The 15626-nt window shown below is 41.7% G+C and overlaps 1 long non-coding RNA gene across 5 annotated transcripts in view; it reads left to right on the top strand.

The window, feature by feature from the left end:
• Positions 1 to 15626, top strand: part of LOC138442460 (uncharacterized) — a 57445-nt gene that overhangs the window by 31628 nt on the left and 10191 nt on the right. For 2 of the 5 annotated variants that reach the window (XR_011257691.1, XR_011257693.1), the window contains one exon: positions 12042 to 12241. The exons of 1 other annotated variant lie outside the window; for it this stretch is intronic. This is a non-coding gene — a long non-coding RNA (uncharacterized lncRNA). Of the gene's footprint in view, positions 1 to 802; positions 867 to 12041; positions 12242 to 15626 lie in introns of all 5 variants that reach the window. 2 more of the 5 variants (XR_011257690.1, XR_011257692.1) reach the window with 2 other exon arrangements.

The following is a 15626-nucleotide window of genomic DNA, read 5'->3' as shown; positions in this document are numbered from 1 at the left end:
CATGGACTGCAGCCTTCCAGGCTCCTCCGTCCATGGGATTCTCCAGGCAAGAACACTGCAGTGGGGTGCCATTGCCCTCCCACACGCCCCCAAATTCATGTGTTGAAATTTTAACCCCTAAGGAGATGGTATGAGGAGGTGGGGCTTCTGGGACGTGATTAGGTCATAAGCATGAGCCCTCAGGAATGGGATTACTGCTACTGCTAAGTCACTTCAGTCGTGTCCGACTCTGTGCGACCCCATGGACTGCAGCCTACCAGGCTCCTCCGTCCATGGGATTTTCCAGGCAAGAGTACTGGCGTGGGGTGCCATTGCCTTCTCCACAGGAATGGGATTAGTGCCCTTATAAGTGTCTGAAGAGACTGGAGTTCTCCCTTCTGTCCTGTGAAAATATACCAGGAAGCAGGCTCATGCCAGACAGCCAACCTGCTGGTACCTTGATCATGAACTTCCCAGCCTCCAGAACTGTGAGGAACAAATTTCTGCTATTATGAAGCCACCTGGTTTGTGGAATTCTGTTATAGAGGCCAAAATGGATTAAGACAGTGGGTATATCATGTCTCTTGAACTGTGGAATTTCATGTAAAATCTACTTAGGCAGAGGGAGCTGATGGAACTATAAGCTGAGTGCCTACCATGTGCCAGGCAACTTGTAAATGTCATCACTTTACAGGTGGAGAAACTAGGGCCCAGAGAGACTAAGTAACCTGCTCAAGGTTCCATATCTAGTGAGGGCAGAGCCAGGAATGAAATCTATGTCTCCCTCACTCCAAATTCGATATTCTTTTATGTTTCAATACAGGTTTCTAGTGGATTATCGCTGAAAAAAGTTGATACTAGCTATTTTTAGAAACACAGCAAACAAGGTAAGGCCTCTGAGGAATCATTCTTGGGTCCTCAATGATAGCATGATATGCTTCTTCCAAAGATGTGTCCTTCAGCTCTGCTATCAGCAGTGGCTCTGGGGCCAGACCACCATCATCACACTCTAGCTTGTCACTTGTCCTTTATTTTCCGTGTAACTTTGGATAAGATTTTCAACGTCTCTGTGCTCCAGTTTCTCCATCACCAAAGCAGGGTTCATAAGAGTCCTTACCCCTATGGGGTGTAATAACAGTTAAATAGAGTGCATGGTGCCTGGGTATGATTAACTGTTATTATTTTTTATTAATCTCCATTGTTCTATCAACCTGAGATAGTCCATAACCATCTCACCCTGTGACCTGGCCTCAAGAATGTAAAAGTTGACCTTAAAAGGCCAACAATCTATGATCCAGAGAGAGAAAAACCCACTGGGCTGTGTGCGCTTGTGTCCTGTGTGAACTGATGGTGTCCTGTGTGAACTGATGATGTCCCACCACGGACAGGAGAAGGCATGGACTCACCCTGCAAACCGCACATGGAGGGGTGGGCGGTTCTCATCAGAAACGTATTTTGGTCTGTGGTTTTTGCCGAGCCATTTTTGTCTTTGCCAAATGACCCCCTTGGGAAAATGAGGCAGCTCAGTTTATATAAATAGCCGAGATTCAAGAGAGGAAGTGAGACGTTTCCCAGGAGAGAGCAGAGCAGTGTTTGTGGGATCCCAGAGTCAGGCTCAGTACCTGGCACTCAGGGGTACTCAATTGATGTCACTGAACCAATGGATGGGTTTTAACTACTTTTGTTGTGGAAGACCTTTCTCCCGCCTTGGACAGGGGCCATTGTCTTGATGGCAGGTGGTGGCTTAGTTTATGCTGGGCTAACCTTGGCTGAAGCAGGGCAGTTACTGGTCTCCCCACTCCAAGTCGAATGTGGGAAGGACTCTGGGTCCCCAGCTCTATATCCCAAAAGGACTGCCAACAGCCTGCAGAGCTCCCTGGTAATGTTACAGGGAAAAGAAAAGAGTAGCCTTTGCTTTCTCTTGGGAGTCAGTGTACCAGGGGAATCTGAACAGTGAGTCTTTGAATTACTCTCTCTCTCTGTCAGCAGTTGCCATCAGTAGTAATCATTGCCTGGATCTGCCATGCTGCTGCTGCTAAGTTGCCTCAGTCGTGTCCGACTCTGTGCGACCCCTTAGACGGCAGCCCACCAGGCTCCCCCGTCCCTGGGATTCTCCAGGCAAGAACACTGGAGTGGACTGCCATTTCCTTCTCCAATGCATGAAAGTGAAAAGTGAAAGTGAAGTCACTGCCATAACAAAGCACAATTTTGGGGCTTAAAGCAACAGAAATTACTCTCACAATTCTAGAAGATAGATAGAAGTCTGAAATCCAGCAGGAATAATCCTTCCGGGCCTTGTCCTAGTTCTGACGTTTGCCAGCAGTCTCTGGTGTTCCTTGGCTTCAAGTTGTGTCAGTCCGGTTTCTGCCTCTGTCACCACATGGCTTTCTCCGTCTATGTCAGTGCCTATATGCCTCTTCACGTGGCCTCTTAGGAGGACACCAGTCATCGGCTTTAGGGCCCGCCCTAACCCAGTATGATCTCACCTGGTTGCATCTGCAAAGACTGTTTCCAAATAAGGTCACTTTCTGAGGTTCTGCATGAACATGAATTTTGGGGTATATTATTCAACCCAGTAGAGATGTCTTTATGCCAGACACTCTGTTAGTTGCCCCGAATATTAAGATGAGTAAGACCTCCTCATAATCTTATAGTCTGCAGAAGAAGTTGGCACATAAATAAATTATTGTAATTCAGTGAGAGAAATATAAGCTCACATCTTACATTTATTGAGCAGTTACTAAGTGCCTGGCACTATTTCAAACAATATACAGTTTCCACTGAGGAGTGAATAAGGAACATGTAAGATATGTAATCACTTATTTCTATAAAACATTATACTATTTAACTTATTTATATAAAATATAGTATACATGTGTATAGTATTGTGTATGTGCTCAATATTATTGAGCCATAAAAAAGAAGGGAATCCTGTCATTTGTGACAACCTGAATGGACCTTAAGAGCATTATGCTGAGTGAAATCAGTCAGAGAAAGACAAATATCATATGATCTCACTTCTATGCGGAATCTAAAAAATAGTACACATGAACTTACTGACAAGACAGAAACAGACTCACACAGAAAACAAACTTATGGTTACCAAAGGACAAGTGGGGAGAGGGCTCAATAGGGAGTTTGACATTAACATTCAGTTCAGCTCAGTCGCTCAGTCATGTCCAACTCTTTGCAACCCCATGGACTGTAGCACACTAGACTTCTCTGTTCATCACCAACTCCTGGAGCTTGCTCAGACTCGTGTCCATGGAGTCGGTGATGCCATCTAACCATCTCATCCTCTGTTATCCCCTTCTCCTCCTGCCCTCAATCTTTCCCAGCATCAGGGTCTTTTCCAATGAGTCATTTCTTCGAATCAGGTGGCCAAAATATTGGAGCTTCAGCATCAGTCCTTCCAATGAATATTCAGGACTAATTTCCTTTAGGGTAGACTGTTTCAATCTCCTCGAAGTCCAAGGGACTCTCAAGAGTCTTCTCCAACACCACAGTTCAAAAGCATCAATTCTTTGGTGCTCAGCTTTCTTTATAGTCCAACCCTCACATCCATACATGATTGCCGGAAAAAGCATAGCTTTGACTAGATGGACTTCCCCTGTGGCTCAGCTGGTAAAGAATCCACCTGCAATGCAGGAGACCTGTATTCTGGCCTACAGAATCCCACGGGCTATACAGTCCATGAGGTCACAGTCAGACACGACTGAGCAACTTTCACTTCACTAACAGATGTTCACTACTATATATAAAACAGATAAACAAGGATTTATCTATTATACAAAGCACAGGGAACTATATTCAGTATCTTGTAATAAACTACAATAGAAATGAAATTTTAAAAGAATATAGATATATACCTATATATGTATAATTGAATCACTTTACTCCACACCTGAAACTAACACAATATTATAAATCGATTATATGTTAATAAAAATAAATAAATACAGGAAACAGGCGGGTGGTCACCAGCAATGGGAGATGGGAAAGTGGAGGAAATGAGTGAAAGTGGTCAAAAGGAATGAAAGTCTAGCTATAAAATAAATAGGTTATGTGTAGGGATGACTATAGTTAACAATGTGTGTGTGCTCAGTCTTGTCCAACTCAAATTGGAGTCTCCTGGTCTCCTTGCTTTGGCAGGCAGATTCTTTACCCTGAGCCACCTGGGAAGCCCATAGTTAACAATGAGTATGTGTGAGTGAAAGCTGAATTGAAATGAGGACCCCTGGGTTGAGAATCCTGCTGGCATCCACTGTAGGGGCTGGGGCCACTTCTGTGTGAGGTCATGAGACCCTGGTCTCCAAACCTGGTTACCTATAGAGCATATTCAAAATACAGATCCCTGGGCCTTTTCTCTGTTAAACCGAATCTTCATATACGGGGGTGCCAGGAACCTGTAGTTTCCTACGCCTCGTCTAGAGTGAAGTAATAATAGCTTACTTTTATTAAGCACTTCCTCTGAACCAGCACTTTGCATTCCTGTTTTTTTTCAACTCACAGGAGTTCTATGAGATAGGTACTTTCCTCTCCAGCTGTTAACAGGTGCAAACAGCAGGGTTACGAGCTCCTCAGTAATTCTCCCAGAGTCTCATGGCAAGTCCAGTGAAGCATCTGTGGGCTGCGAAGCTGGACCACATGACCTCTGACTGTACCTTGATTTGTTTAATCTCCTGAATCTTCACGCCCTCTTTCTTTCTACCAACGGGGTTTCTCTGTGGTCTATGGTTGACTGCAGAAAAGCAGTCTTCGGCCTCTTGTCTTGAGTCTATGTTAGAATGCTTCAACTGTCCACAGATCTCCTCTCTGAGTAAATATTTAAATCAGGTTTAAATTTTTCCTCTTCAACCTTTCTAAATAAAAATAAATCTTGCCCTCTGGACTGTGTCTACTGCTTCCCGTTTATTTAAGAGCTCCGTTTATCGCACACAGCATGAGCACAAGTGAAGCGGATGGCTGAGCTCAAGGAAGGGGAGAGCGGCCCCCAAACCTGAGCTGACCTCTGCTGCAGCAGCTCAGGCCACGCCCATCTCCGTTGTGCCTGGTCGTCATGGTGATTAGAGCCAGCACCCCTCTTAGTGGACCAAGGTTGAGAGGTGGCTTTCCTGCTCTTTCATGATGCTCTACTCTAGCTGAAGTCTACCAGCTCTCCAAGAGAAAGGCTGGGGAGAGTCAGGTTGCGTGTAGACTTTCAGATGCCAGGGTAAGTACCCACGATCTGCTGTCAGAGATTACCAGTTATTAACTTTTTAATAATGCAGAAAAATGCAGCTAGCTACTTGCTTCCCGTGCCTCCCATCTCAAGTTAGATATGTGGGTCCTCCCAGACAAGCCCACTGAAAGAGAAATTGAGCCTGGCTATTGAATTCCATCTGAATTCATTAGAATCCATTGAATTCCAGAAAATTTCACATTTCCTAACTTAACTTCCCCCTACCCTTTATTTATAATGTAGTTGCATTTTACTGAGGGCATGCAGGCAGAAAAATGAGTGTTCAGAAGGCCTTGCAAAATAAAAAATGAGAGAGACATTTCCATCTCTTTTCCCCAACCATCCTCTCTTCACTGTTCTGCCAGAAGCCCCTCCAGCTTGCCAAGAGCCACCCAGGAACAGATTTCCTCTCTAATCTGCCGCATCTGTTCACCTACTCCCACTCCCTGTTAATCCCTCCAAATGCACCGTTTGCCACAAATGGGCCGGAGACAACTGGGAGCAGGACTGCGGGGCTGATTCACATGGCTCTCCAGCCACAATCGCATCTGTTCTGTTTCTTTCGGAAACGCAGAGAGGCAGCCACCTTCACCACCACCCCTGCCAAGGGACACTGGATAGCTCTCTTAAGTCATGGGGCCAGATCCAAACTCCCAGACTGTAAAGCCAAGCCTTTGTCATTTATATGTTTGTGTTCATTGATTTCATGCTAATGACTTGGTTATATTTATCTGGGAATGGTTCCGATTCAAGTCATGGGAAAGTCAGGAGCCTTGGGTGGTATTTATGGTTCAGTATTTGCCTTGCTGTGGGGCCCTGGCTCAGGAAATAATCCTCTCTGAGCCTGCATTTCTCCACATTGAAAACAGGGAGAAGCCTTCCATGCCACAGCTGTTGATCAGGTGCATTGAAATCTGCTGGTACAAGATGAATCTTTATTTTACCAGATAATTCCTGTGATTTATTTTCTTCTTTATCCACCCTTCTCCTTTTTAGTTGTACTGTAGCATCCCCAATGCATCTTTGGTACCCTAGGCAACGTGTATAGACAACTTAGGACATACTTGTTATTTACTGTGTGTATGTCCTTCCAATTCATGTACTGAAGTCCCAGCTTTGAGTGTGATGGCATTAGGAGGTGGAGTCTTTGGGAGGTAATTAGGGCTAAATGAGGGTGCTTACCAGGAACCGAATCTCTTGATCCCTTGGTCTTGGACTTCAGCCTTTAGGACTGTGAGAAGTCAATGTCTGATGATTAAGCCACCCAATCTATGGCACTTTGTTATAGCAGCCCTAGCTGACTGAGATATTATCCTTTCACTATTGTATCCATGTTCATATAATCATCTATAAATATCCATGTACACTAACACAGGTGCACGTTTGTTTACCATTGTTTTATTATTTTCATATTTTTCTATATCTTACCTTTTTAAAAAAACTTCAAAACCCAGTGGGATCTCTTTTAATTCACCTGCTTTATCTTCAATTTATTATTTTTAATGGCCATATACAACTTTATGGAGTGACAGAACTATAATTTATTCAACTATTCCCATATGGATGATATTCACTTTGTTTCCAGTTTTTGGTTTATTTTTTACCAGTGTTTACAATGCAGTCCACTTTTGTGTAAATACATCCTTAGGTTTGGAAGCTTTCATTCCTAAGAGATAGATTTCTGGGTAGGATTTCTGAGTCAAAGATGTATGTATTTTTAATCATTAACAGATGTTGTCATAATGTTTTCCCAGAAGACAACATTAATACATATTTACAACCAGAAATGTACAAAAGTCTCCACAGCCCCTTTAGCAATATGGATTGTTGGTCTCTAATTTTTCCACCTGACCCAAGTAAATTGATGTCTCTTTGTGATTTTATTCACAAAGAGATCTTTGTGTTCTCTTTGCTTGCATGCGAGTATGAGCCTCTTTTCACTATTTGTTCGGCCACCTGAAATTGCTTTTTTGTGAATTTCCTATTCATATCCTTGGCTTAATTTTCTGTTGTGGTGTTCATCCCTGTTTTATTTATTTGTTTTGTAAGAGTTCTTTGTATATTATAGCCATTTACCCTCTGATCTCTGGGTTGCCAGCCCTCCCCTGCTCCCCAATTTAGTGTTTATCTGTTGACTTAGTTCATGGTGTCTTTTCCAAATGTTTCTCATTTTCATTTTATCTAGTATATGTATAAGTCCTTTAAGGCTTCTGTGTTTCCAGTCTTGATTAAAAATCCTTCACCCACCCTAGATTTTGCTTGTGATGATCTAGTATTATTTATCCTATTTTTTACTTTTAGGTCTTTAATCCACCCATAATTTATTTTTGCATGTGGGTAAAAGAGGGGTTCATTTTTATTTTCTTCTGGCTGGAGAGTCAGTTGTTTTAGCATCCTTATTTAATACCTAATCTTTCCCTCCTGGATTGAAAAATCACTTTTAAAAGCAGCTTTTTGAGGTATAATTCACACACCATAAAATTCACCCATCATTAAGTCACTTTTAGTATATTTAGTGTGTTATTAGCGTTTGGCAACAATCACCACAATCCAGTTTTAGAATATTTCCATCACCTCAACATGTTTTTTATGCCTATTTACCCTCCAGCCTAGGCAACCACAGGTCTGCTTTTTGTGTTTATAAATTTGCCTTTTTGATCAGTGAAATCTCACTTTTGTCCTACCTGTATCTGTAAATATATGGTTAAATCCATTCAGGACCCTGTTTTATTCCATTGATTCATTTGTCTATCCTTCAAGCCAGTAGAAATATAAGCAAAGGATATGAAGAGTTTTGAAAAGAAAACACAACTGTCTTTTAAAAGATGCTCAGTTCAGTTCAGTTCAGTCGCTAAGTCGTGTCCGACTCTTTGCGACCCCATGAATCACAGCACGCCAGGCCTCCCTGTCCATCACAAACTCCCAGAGTTCACTCAGACTCACATCCATCGAGTCGGTGATGCCATCCAGCCATCTCATCCTTGGTCATCCCCTTCTCCTCCTGTCCCCAATCCCTCCCAGCATCAGAGTCTTTTCCAATGAGTCAACTCTTCGCATGAGGTGGCCAAAGTACTGGAGTTTCAGCTTTAGCATCATTCCTTCCAAAGAAATCCCAGGGCTGATCTCCTTCAGAATGGACTGGTTGGATCTCCTTGTAGTCCAAGGGACTCTGAAGAGTCTTCTCAAACACCACAGTTCAAAAGCATCAATTCTTCTGTGCTCAGCTTTCTCACAGTCCAACTCTCGCATCTTACTCAATAAGAAAAAAAAAAAAAACATACTATGCCAAGATACTGTTTTCTACTTCTTAAGTTGGCAATAATTCAAAAGCTTGCCAACCCTCTGTGCTGGTGATGCTATGGGCAAACAAATTCTTACTCATTTCTGGTTAAGAGCATAACCCCTTGGCATAATCCCTTTGTAAGGCAACTTGGCAATATGTCAAATGCATATTCCTGGCAGTTGTGCTTTGGGGAAGTTATTCTACAGATACATTTTCTTTAAGGAGAAAAGGTGTGCATATACACACACACAGGCACACTTTGCAACACTGTTTTTAGTAACAAAATATTAGAAGCAACCTCAACTTAGGCAACCCTAAGCAGCAGCTACTGCTGCTGCTAAGTCTCTTCAGTAGTGTCCGATTCTGTGCAACCCTGTAGACGGCAGCCCACCAGGCTCCCCTGTCCCTGGGATTCTCCAGGCAAGAACACTGGAGTGGGTTGCCATTTCCTTCTCCAATGCATGAAAGTGAAAAGTGAAAGTGAAGTCGCTCAGTCATGTCCGACCCTCAGCGACCCCATGTTCTGCACCCTACCAGTCTCCTCCATCCATGGGATTTTCCAGGCAAGAGTACTGGAGTGGGGTGCCATTGAGGAATAGTTACATAGTTATGATATATTCATACGAGAGAACATGAAGCAGCTATATAGTAAAGAATGTGCATGCACGCTTAGTTGTGTTTGACTCTTTGCAACCCCACGGACTGTAGCTCGCAAAGCTCCTCTGTCCATGAGATTTTCCCAGCAAGTATACTGGAGTGGGTTATCATTTCCTCCTCCAGGAGATCTTCCTGACCCAGGGATCAAACCTGAGTCTGCTGCATTGGCGGGCAGATTCTGCACTACTGAACCACCTGGAAAGCTCATATAGTAAAGAACAGAAAGGCTCTTTTTATACTACAAATACCTTGGAGTCTTAGTAAACAAAAAACACGATTCAGAATGAATAATATGCAACTCTTTATGCAAAAAATGTGGAATAAAACAAGATTCTTTATGTGCTTCTGCTTATACATATACAACCTGGAGAAGGGAATAGCTACCCACTGCAGTATTCTGGCCTGGAGAATTCCATGGATTGTATAGTCCATGGGGTCACAGGGAGCTGGACACGACTGAGCGACTTTCGCTATACATATACAAGGAAATTTGGAAGGATATGGTGGGGGTTGAGGTGGACCTGGGCAGGGATGGGAAAAAATTTTTCACTGTATTATTTTCCTCTAATTTTAATGTCAAATTTTGCCTATTCAAAATTTTCTCTTAGCTATTCTAAGGCACTTATCTTTCTGTACAAATTTTAAGATAATTTTAGCCAATTCTCATCTTCCCAACACTGCTGGCATTTCAATTGTAATCACATTAGATTTATATCTTAATTTTGAGAGACTGGATTTCTAAATTATGTTGTCTTCTCAGCCAAGACTATGAAATATTTTTCTATTTGTCAAGATTTTGCCTTAGATATTTTGATTTATGGTTGTGTCTTCTTATCAGATTTATTTCTAGAAAAGTTTTGACTTCATTGTGAATGAAACATTTTTCCCCATTTTGCTTTTCAAGTGTTTATTGCTTGAAGAGAGAATACATTCATTCTTTTATTAATTCCTGTAATATTTTATAAGATTATCTTGGGTCTTCTAGATATATACCCATATCATCACCAAAGATCATTTAGACTCTTTCAACATTTACATCAGTTATTTCATACTCTTGTCTCAATGTGCTTGTTAGAACCCCAAGGCATTGTTAAATAATAATGATGATGGTTTTACTTCCAAATTCCTAGTTTTCTTTTTTCTTAATTAATTTATTTTAATTGGAGGACAATTACTTTACAATATTGTGATGATTTTGCCATACATCAACGTGAATTTGCCACAGGTATACATGTGTCCCCCCCATGCTGAACCCCCCTCCCACCTCCTTCCTCACCCCTTCCCTCCGGGTTGTCCCAGAGCACTGATTTTGGGTGCCCTGCTTCTTGCATTGAACTTGCACGGGTCATCTATTTTACATATGGTAATATACATGTTTCAGTGCTATTCTCTCAAATCACCCCACCCTTGCCTTCTCCCACTGAGAAGTCTGTTCTTTACGTCAGGTTTCTAGTTTTAATGGAAATAGTTTCAGCACTTCACGTTTAGGTTAATATTAGGTTGAATCATTCACAGGTTTTGTTTTATAGGTCTAAAAGTGTTAAAAATTAGTTATTTCACATGATTCAATATAAATATTTGCTCTTGATTTCCATACCTCTTTTACCTAGCTTTTTAAAAAAATGGCTGCTAAATTTTATCAAATGTGCTTTGGCACTCTTGGTAGGGTCCTGTGATTTTTCTGTTTTAATACTGTGGTAGCCTGTTGCATTGGTAACCCCAATGAATACCCTTCCCAATGTTCCCAGCCCTGTGTAGTTCTGCATGCGGCTTCAGCCAATTGGACATTAGCAAGCATGCTGCAGTTAGAGCTTGATAAGCACTTGCACAATGGAATTGGTCCTCTTGAGTACTCCCCCTTAGAAGCCAGGCACTATGCTATAATAAAGCTGAGACTAAATTACTGTGTGATGAGTGTCCATGCTCCAGGCCCAGAGTGTCCATGCTCCAGGCCCAGCTTAACTCCCAAAGACAATCACATGAGGCCCTCAACAGCTCCATGGGAAACAGAACCACCCCTCTGAGCCCAAACTACAGAATCACAAGCAACACTACATTGTTATTTATTTAAGCCACAGGTTTTGAAGTTATTTGTTAAGTATTAATAGATAATTGGGAAAATATAGTAATGAATTATGTTGATAGATTTTCTGATACTACACTAGCCTTGAATTATTGGAATAAAACCTCAGGTCATGAGGCTGTTATTCTTCTGATTCCCTGCTGGATTATATTGACTGATTTGTTTTCAAGTGTTGCATGTAAGTTTAATTGATTAATTTTATCTTGTAATACTAGAGAACTTTTTACCTTTTTCTAAGACTTAGAACTATTTAAGAAACAATTATCCATTTGAGTCAGTTCTAATGAGTGGATGAACCTAGAGCCTATTATACAGAGTGAAGTAAGTCAAAAGAGAAAAACAAATATTATATATTCTCACATATATGTAGACTCTAGAAAGATGGTACTGATGAACCTCTTTGCAGGGCAGCAGTGGAGCTACAGACACAGAAAACAGACTTGTGGACACAGTGGGGAAAGGCGGGGGGGTGGGGATGGGACAAACAGAGAGCAGCGTGGAAGCAGGTACATTACAATATGTGAAACAGACAGCCAGTGGGAGTTTGCCTATGACTCAGGGAGCTCAAACCGGAGCTCTTTGTCAACCGGGGGGAATGACATGGGGGATGCAAGGGAGGTGACGCATAAATACCAATAGCTAATTCATTCTGATGTATGGCAGAAACCAATACAGTATTGTAAAGCAGTTACCCTCCAATTAAAAATAAATAAAATTTTCAAGTTTAAATTTAATTGTGATGTCATCTGATGCTAATGTCTATTTCAATGGTGGTTTTAAAATCACCTTTTCTATCTCCTTCCTGGTGGGTGGCTCAGATGGTAAAGCATCCCCTGCAATGCGGGAGACCCAGGTTCGATCCCTGGGTCAGGAAGATCCCCTGAAGAAGGAAATGGCAACCCACTCCAGTACTCTTGCCTGGAAAATTCCGTGGACAGAGGAGCCTGGTAGACTACAGTCCATGGGGTGGCAAAGAGTCGGACTCACATCTGAGCGACTTCACTTTCACTTTCACATGGTAATTAACATTTGACTTTTCTAGTTATTTTATGATTAATTTTGATATTTTTTATTTTGCTTAAAAAATCATAATTTCCTTCATATTTTTCATTGTACATCCATTTTATGTCTTTTAATCTCTTCTATACATATTCTGTACATATCCTTTCTATTTTCAAATATATATTTTCTCTTTTTCATCCTTAATAAAGCTCATAAAGTCTGATTATTAGTCTTTACAAGTAATTCAATTTGGGATTTATTTATCCTTTCATTATTTTGTTTGATTTCTTTTTCTATAATATTAGATTGTCTCATTTATTTCATCTTCTTAGTTCAGTTGGCTTATTTTCTTACTAAAAAAATTAATTTTAGGCTCCAAAGCATTAACAAAGTAGTTTGGAAAATGTGAAGAGCTAAGCAATAATACTTAACTAAATTAGGAATTTTCCCTTCAAAAATAAATTGAAATTAGTAGTGGAGAATGGATGTTAATATTTATTTTTGCTCTATAATATGCATCCTTGTTCTTTTTGGCAACAGACCATCAATTTTCTTTTGAGGACAACATTTCCTTTATCCTTAGGCAATGAGATCTCACTGCCAAGCGCAAGGATGGAAGCACATGGCTCAGATCTAAGCTAATCAGAGCTCTGTATCTACCCAATCATGTGACTGGTCCAGGAATATGCACAGAACACAAGATGAGCCAATTAAATATCTTCCCAGGGCTTGCTAGCACTGTTGGGAAAGAGAGAGCCTGTCTTTCTGAGATTTCAGGTGCTATGAAGCGAGAGTCTGGAGCTGCTGGTGACTGTCTTTGTTGCCGCTAGAAAGAGCCTGAGAATGAAGTCAGCACAGAGGAACACAGAAACACAAGCAATGGGTTCTTAATGACACGTCATGTCTGAGCTGATTCAGCTCCTTTGAACATTCTAGTTACAATAAGCGAGTAAATTCACGCTTTTGTCTAGTGAGTCTGAATTGGACTTCTGACACACACCACACGAGGACTCCTGATAGACACAGTTTGTGTCGTCTCTGCCATGTCTCTTCGTAGAAGGGTCAAGTTGCCACTGGCAGAGATACCCCATATACTATAGGCTTTCTGGGTTGCATCCCTCACTCTTCCTGCCTCCCTTTTTCTTGGCTCACTCCCTAGGCCTCCTCAATGTGCAACTTCTACACTGTTTTGGTTCTTCAGGTCTTCTGGTTGTCTGTAAATGCTGGTATTTTTTAAGGGTAACAGAAAATAAACGCTTTTATTTAAAAGCTGGCTAGAAGTTTAAATGTTTTCACTTGGGAGAAAGGCAGAATGGCTTACTTTTTGGGTCACAGAACTACCTCCTTAATGAACCCATTTGCCTGGAAAGTGTGTGTTGGTGGGGAGAGTGAGGGAGGCCAGAAAGGAGCTGTGCTCAGTGGGGATAGAGGGCCTGGAAAGCTTGGCCAAACAGCCAGACTTTGGTCTGAATTCAGCTTATCAGAATGGAGTATGTATATCTTCTGAGTACTTGAGTACTTGCAGGGCAAAAGGACAGATAAAGAATTTTTTTTTTTTGGAGGTTCAATTTTACTCAAAGATTTTGAGAGGGTAAATTGTTGTAAATTAAAACATAGTCTTCAGAATAAAAGGGAAATTTGATGTGAATCTTTAAGACTTCAAAGAAGTTTAATGCTTATGGCAGGCTGCTTCCGCCAATGTACTCCCAATTTGCTGGTGTCATACAATTAGGATGCAGTTTCTCCCACGTTGAGGAAAGCCCTCTCCTGATCCCATACACTCCTCCAGCTCTAGCCCCTTTAATGGACTTCCTTAATAGCCAAACTCATTCAAAATGCTGTGTCTAAATTCATTGTCTCCCCTTCTCCTAATCCTAGTCTCTCTTGAAACCACCTCACCAGTGATTTGCTCCCACTTCGTCTTGCTTAGCAGCTTCCAGGTTGCTCAATGCAGCGGTCAATTATCTGCCCTCAGCTCCCATGACCACTGCAGAGGCGAATGTAGTTAGTTTACCGGCCTCTCCTCCTGAAGCACTGTCTACAGCTGGTTCCCAGGACCCCACATTCCTTTGCCATCTCCTTTGCTGGGTCTTTTCATTTCCCAGGCCACTTTGCATGGAAGCGTCAGGGGGAAAGGGGTGGAGCATTCCAGGTCTCAGTCCTTTGATGCCTGCTCTATTCTCATGCTTTGGTGTGGTGATCTTAGTCAGTCTTATAGCTTTAAATGGGCTTCCCTGGTAGCTCAGATGGCAAAGAATCCATCTGCAACGCAGGTGACATGAGTTTGATCCCTGGGTTCAGAAGATCCCCTGGAGAAGGAAATGGCAATCCATTCCCATATTCTTGCCTGGAAAATCCCATGGACAGAGGAACCTGGTGGGCTACAGTCCATGGGGTTGTAGAAGAATTGGACACAACTTAGAAACTAAACAACAACAACAATGGCTCTACATACCATCTACAAGCTTGCTCATGTCCAAATTGCAATCTTCAGCTTGGACTTTTCCCCTGAATTCCAAATGCTTACTTAACATCTCTACTTGCATCTAATATGCATCTCATTTTTAATGCACCCAAAAAGGAAATTCCTAATCTTCCCACAATAAACCTGTTCTTCCATCTCATTAAATGACAGCTCTATCTTTGACATTTTTAGGCTTCAAACAATGGATTGATTCCTCTTTTACACGCCACATCCAATCAATCAGAAAATTGTCTCACCTCTATGTTCAGACTACACCCAGAATTTCCACTGGTGCCACCCTGGTCTAAGCTGCATTGATCCATCGTCTTTTGCTCATGCTCCCTTAGGCTTCTTACTGATCCCCTGGTTTCTGCCTTTGCTCACTTTAGGCTATTTTCACCTGGCAACCAGAGCTATCATTTCACTGTGTAAGTCAGACCATGTGATTTATTGCTCTGTTTGGAACCCTCCAATGGCTTTCCAGTTCACTCAGGGGAAAAGCCAAACTTCATCTGATGGGTTTCATATCTTCAGCTTGATCTACCGTCTTCTTTCTCCTGACTCATTCCATGCCAGTCCTGAGGGATTCCTTGTTGCTCCTCAGACAAACCAGGCCTGCTCTAGGCCCAAATTTCTTGCTTTTGGAATGCTCTTCCTCAGCTCTGTAATACCTTGCTCCCTCATCTTCTCAGATCTTGGCTTAAACATCACTTTTCAGAGAGTCCTTCCCTATCACCTTATTTAAAATAGCACCCTACTACATCTATACCTTGTACCTACTATTATTCATCTCTAACTTTTTTCCTTCTGCTAATCACCATGTAATGTACCATGATTCATTTTATTCATTTATCCGGTATCCTCCTGCACTCTAATGTAAGCTCCCTCAGGGCAGAGGATTTTTTTTTTTTTTTTGCCTTTTTTCCCCACTGTTGTA

The sequence above is a fragment of the Ovis canadensis genome, chromosome 6, assembly GCF_042477335.2.
Source record: "Ovis canadensis isolate MfBH-ARS-UI-01 breed Bighorn chromosome 6, ARS-UI_OviCan_v2, whole genome shotgun sequence".
NCBI classification, from domain to species: Eukaryota; Metazoa; Chordata; class Mammalia; order Artiodactyla; family Bovidae; genus Ovis; species Ovis canadensis.
This window is presented reverse-complemented; position numbering and strand designations above follow the sequence as displayed.